The sequence below is a fragment of the Portunus trituberculatus genome, chromosome 36 (assembly GCF_017591435.1).
Source record: "Portunus trituberculatus isolate SZX2019 chromosome 36, ASM1759143v1, whole genome shotgun sequence".
NCBI classification, from domain to species: domain Eukaryota; kingdom Metazoa; phylum Arthropoda; class Malacostraca; order Decapoda; family Portunidae; genus Portunus; species Portunus trituberculatus.
Window position 1 is genome coordinate 4,695,696 of NC_059290.1, and position 6,265 is coordinate 4,701,960.

Sequence of the window (6,265 nt, forward strand, 5' to 3'; positions counted from 1 at the left end):
AGGATCATAGAAGAATAAAAGGAGGAGGAGAAAAATATACGAATTATAGAAGAAAGATCATAATAATACGAAGTTAAATAGCATGGAGAGAGAGAGAGAGAGAGAGAGAGAGAGAGAGAGAGAGACACACACACACACACACACACACACACACACACACACACACACATAATCATTCTAATAAGACATAGTTTGCAGCCTGAGCAAGGCCCGGCTTCTCAAAAGTGACTACCAAGCATACGAGGTGAAGCTGAACATGAAGAGAGAAACAAAAGGCGTTCGATAAGGACACGTGCGCAGGAGAATGAAAAGAGCAAAGCGAACATGACCAAAAGGAATGCACAAAAATAATAAAAGAAATAAAAAGAAAAGGATTAAGACAACACCGGACATGAAATTAGAGAGAGATGTATAAGGAAGATAGAATAATGGCGTAGATAATGAGGAGAAGAGAAGAAAGTCGAGGTGAACGTAAGAGAAGAAGGAGAATGGGCGGAGTACAAAGATAGTAACACAGATAATGAAAATGTAAATGAAACGAGGCATGTAGGAAAATAATACCATTCTCTCTCTCTCTCTCTCTCTCTCTCTCTCTCTCTCTCTCTCTCTGCATTGTTTTCTTATACAAAGATCGAAGTTAACTATAATGAAGAAGAAGAAGAAGGAGGAGGAGGAGGAGGAGCAAAAAAGACGAAAAAAAAGAAAAGAAAAAGAAAAGGAAAAGGAAAAGGAAAAGGAAAGAGAAAAAGAAGAAAAATCATCAAGCCATCACCTCACTTTTGCTTCCCCGCTTTCGACAAAATAAAGAAAAAGAAAAGAAAAGAAAAGAAAAAATGACGCAAACTCGCATAAAATTTTGCCCTCTTGAACTTATGAAAATTTGAACACCACGACGGAACATGAACACAAATTTAAGATCCATTATTTAACGTTGGTTCCTCAAAATTCCAATATACCACCAGAATACAAGAATCTCTCTCTCTCTCTCTCTCTCTCTCTCTCTCTCTCTCTCTCTCTCTCTCTCTCTTAATTACATACACAATATTTTTTCCTTTTTTTTTTTAATTTCTTGGTAAAAGTTAGAGGAATCTGGCAAAGTGACTAACTGGACAAGGACTGCAAGTATGTACGTAAGGACTGAACGTACGTAACTGCATGTGCTTGAGGATAAATCACAGCACTGTACGTGATTGAAGTTAATTTATCTTCAACTATCTTTTTTTTTTTTTTTTTTTTTGCTATGGCCATTTCTTGTTAACACTGAGGTCACTCTAAAGAAATAACTAAAAATGACATCAAGAAAAGGGAATGTGAATAGGAGTTTTTATCTTTGCAAGGCTACATGTGCACTGATACGTATTTTTGACACTAGTGCGAAAAATATAACAATTTCTTACCCTTTCAGTGCTGGGACGCATTTTTACTAGGAGTTTTGGGTATGATGAGACGATTTTATACACATTAGCTAGTGTCTAGGGAAGTCAGAAGATTAATGGCCAGAGTCTTTACTATTCTAATCCTCACATGAGTTTCTTAAGCTGTATAAAATCGCCAAATAGTAAGCGGAATGAATATGAAAACATGTCATGGTACTTAAGAGATTAAATAAATTACTTCAATGGACATAAAGGATAAGAAATGTGAATAGGAATTTTTATCTTTCCCAGGCTACAATGATGTATATTTTTGACACTGTAGTAGGAAAAAAATAAGAGTTTTAATAGTTGTGACTGATTATGAGAAAGACAAAAGAAAATTATCAAGCGGTTGATGTCAAATTATTGTAAAAGTAACACTCATTCTACCTCCTTTGCATGACTTTATAAAGTAATAAAGAAAATAAGAAAATTCTCTTAAAAAATAATGAGTAAATAGATCAAGCGTTGAACTGTGCGTGGCTGGAGGTTAATTTATCGAATGTGTACGTACGTGAAAGTGAATGAGTAAATGACTGTCCGTTGGTAATAAAGAGAAAGGAAACTGTCTTGAAAAATGAGTATATAGATAAAGCGTTGAACTGTGCGTGGATAGAAGTTAGTTTACCATCAAATGTCTACGAACGTGAAAGTGAATGAGTATATGACCGTCCGTTGGTAATAATGAAAAAAAAAACTCAAGAAAAATGAGGAAATAGTTATAGCGTAGAACTGTACGTGGCTAGCGGTTAGTTTATCATCAAATGTCTACGTACGTGAAAGTGAATGAGTAAATGACCGTCAGTTGATAATGAAGAAAACTAGAAAATTGTCTTCAAAAATAATGCGTAAATAGATGAAGCGTTGAACTGTGCGTGACTAGCAATCAATTTACCATCAAATGTCTATGTACGTGAAAGCTCTTTTTTTTCTTTTCTTTTTTTTTTATGTAGGATAAAGGGCCAGCCAAGGGCAAAAAAAAAAAAACATTAAAAAAAAGGGCCCACTTGGATACTGGTTCTCTGCAGGAAAGAAAGGCGTCAGCCAAAATTAGGGAGGAAATGACTCGATACCTCCCTCTTAAAAGAAAGTGACCCAAGGACCGTTCGTTGTTACAGATCAATAAATGATTCATGTGTCGCTCCCCGAGAGTTCACAAAGACACAACAGATGGGCGTCGCGATAACAAATGCACTTTTTATCGTTGAATCTGGCACACCCAATCCTTTAATTCCAAAACACATGCCACGCTGATTTTCCCCAAGACAGATTTGCATTTCTCCCTTCGCTGTTTAGATTTCTTGACTCCCTCTTATTGTTTGTCGTCTCTCTCTCTCTCTCTCTCTCTCTCTCTCTCTCTCTCTCTCTCTCTCTCTCAACATTTAATAAGTCACTAGAGAGAGAGAGAGAGAGAGAGAGAGAGAGAGAGAGAGAGAGAGAGAGAGAGAGAGAGAGAGAGAGAGAGAGAGAGGTCACGGGGCCACGACATGACCTGGAAACAATGGTCATAACTCAGGGGCAACACACGTATATGAGGTCATGGTGGAGGTGGTGGTGGTGGTGGTGGTGGTGGAAAGAAAATATTGATGAGAGGTCATTGCTTTCTGTCTGTTAACTTGTGCTTCGTTGTACCATTTTTCTTCTCTCTCTCTCTCTCTCTCTCTAAGCATGCTACTTCCCTCCCACTAAATTTATTCCCTTTCTTTTTTTCTCCTTATTTTGTTTCTAGTATTATCATTCCTTCCTCACTAACAATTTATATTCTCTCCTATTGCATCACACTAAACTTCCTCCCCCTCTCCGGCCCCTTGCCTTCCTTCGTCCCATATATGACAGAACACGAGGCAGAGTACGGCTGTCCGGCGTCCTAACCTGGCTGTAACAAGCGGTAAGCACGCCACCAGATGCTGTAGTGAAAGACTAGCCCCCTCCCGCTCTCTCTCTCTCTCTCTCTCTCTCTCTCTGTTTTGGCTTGCCCTCTCTGCGGTGAAATCTTACTCGAAATACCTTAGTGTTTGCGAAGTGTGTTTTTTGCAGGGTTTGTTTATATATTTGCTTCGTTTATTATTTTCCGGATAGATGTTATTTCAAGAGTGCTTTAGTGGCTTATGAAACGTTTGTTGTGTTCATCATTCGAAAAATACGATATCTTTGTGTGTGTGTGTGTGTGTGTGTGTGTGTGTGCCGATTATTGTTTGAGTATGGATGGGTTTTTTAAAGAATACTTTAGCAAGCTAGAGACGGTTTATTGCTACATAATTCACTCGGTTATGTTAGTTTACAGGCACAATGCAGAATTCCCGAATGGTATTGATTTCATTGATACGAAAAGGGGCAGATAATTGTGATCCTCAAAATAATGTGCAGTTACTCAAAGTGTTTATTGCAAGACGAAGAATATTTTAAAGACATTTTGCAGCGTTACTGAAGGTTTATTGCTATGTTATTGAGTATTCTTGGTACTTGCATTCCACTTGCCATATACGCCAACCACGGGCCTTCAAAGCCTGCCGCCGCCGCCGCCACCACGGGCCGGGCGGTGACTGATCAGACTGCAGCGGCTGGGTGGCCTCCAAAATAATACACCGCCGCGCTCCCACACAACCCACTACAGCTGGCACATGACATCACGAGAAATCTATTGGTACATTATTCTCCGGCATCAGTGATATGACGATGGACGCCGTACATAACACACACACACACACACGGATTGAGTGAAAAGATTTTAGCAGCAGAAAGTGCACAAATTTAAGGAAAAGTTCGATAAAAGTAGGTTTGGAGACAGAAACCTGTAATATACAACTAGGTAAATAAACACACACACACACACACACACACACACACACAGAGCACAAGATCGCACAGTAAAAAAAACTGAGGAAGGGAAGATGTCTGAGAGATGTTAAAAATCATAGTTTCCCGCAAAGATGTGTTGAGACTTGGAACAGTTTGAGTGAAGAAGTGTGCATAGTTTTAAACGAGTGTGCATAGTTTAAAAAAAAAATTGGGTAAGTGTAGATATGGAGACGGGGCCACACGAGCGTAAAGCTGAGGCCCTGTAAAACTACAACTATACTATACAACTATACTATAGGTAAATGCAACTAGGTAAATACACACACACACACACACACACACACACACACACACACATTTTCCATACAAACAAATAAAATGCATCATACACGCAAAAATTTGAATTGAAGATCAGGTAATTCAGAGTCAAATCCAGTGCTGTCCCAATATGAATAAAGAAATATATAAACCCAAATACACACACAAAAAGAAGTTAGTGTAGTATTTATGTATATGAATCATCTTGGCTAATAGAAAGTATACTCTCTCTCTCTCTCTCTCTCTCTCTCTGCAAACACTCATCTTTGAATCTGGTGTCAAAACATCATCACTGTCAAGACCCACCCTGGAGGAAACATGAGCACTATTATTAGCTGTGTGTGCAGGTGAAGCCACAGGTAAAGGCAGCTCTGATTACACCTGATTATCATCCCATCCTGTTTTTGTTGTCACTATGTAAATGTGTGTACCTGGAAGTCCATCTTACCTGACAACATTCCAATTTCCTCCAAACTCAGGCAGGAAAGTTATGGTGTGTGCATTCTTGTTTTACATTACCATTAACAATTAAATCTCATAAGGGTATTGAATGGTTCTATGCTCCCAATGGCCACTATGAGGCTTTGTCATGCACTTCACACCCAAACACTGAGATGCATTGTTTAGCTGCACACCCATTGGCAGGCAAGTGGCATGGGACTGAATTCTTATCCTTACCTAAGACATATAAAAGTAACACCTAATCTACCTCCTTTGCATGACTTTTATATGGTAAACAAGAAATTAAAATTGTCTTGAGAAAAAAATAATAAATGAGAAAATAAATTAAAATACAAAAATTATCACATGCTTACCAAGAAGTGATGTATCAGCTAGGTATGTACTAATGGTCAAACACAATATTTAAGGATCATTTGACTTGAGATGAGCACACTGTTGGCCCTCAGAGCATTAGTACAGCACACCTAACACCAGAACATGTAAGCAGTAATAAATGACCTTTCATAGCCACCTGAGAGACATTCACCTTCCCTGAAGCAAGACAGCCAACACACTAACAACAGCAACAGCAGCAAACCACTAGAGACATCTACAACACTCCTGCCACACCCCAAACACACACACACACACACACACACACACACACACACACACACAAAGAGTAACAGGGTCTCCCTCCAAACAATAAACACCACAGTGCCTTTCATTCACCATTCTTATTCATCTAAACGCATACATGCATTTTGTTGATGTTATGCAAAAATGTGTCATTCAGTTTCCATGCATCCAGGGCACTGTGAATTTAAAAACAAAATGCAACATGCATGTATGACAAGTCATGTTCCTGAAAACACTACACAGATCAAGATTGTATAAAAAATCACCACTTTACATATGGTTCAAAGGTAGGGATTATCCTTATCCAGCAAGGCAATACACCAATAAAACAATACTAGGTCATTTTTCCATTCATCTTTAAAGCTAATCAGCTTTAAGATGAGCAAACCCAATCTTACTCATTGGTGGAGTAACAGTAAGAGGAGAGTCCTTATACCTGGCTACTAGTGTGTAGGCTATGCTAGAGCTAGGATATGTTCATATGCCTCCATTATCTTAATCATTACATTTCACTATATCTGTGTACTATGCTTCTCATGCCTCACTTTGCTGAAGCTTCCTCCAAGGTGATTATAGCAGATAAGTTTTTCTTCTAACAAGTCTACCTTAGATAAACAAAGCACTCACTTACCCTATCACTCCATTTTCCAAGT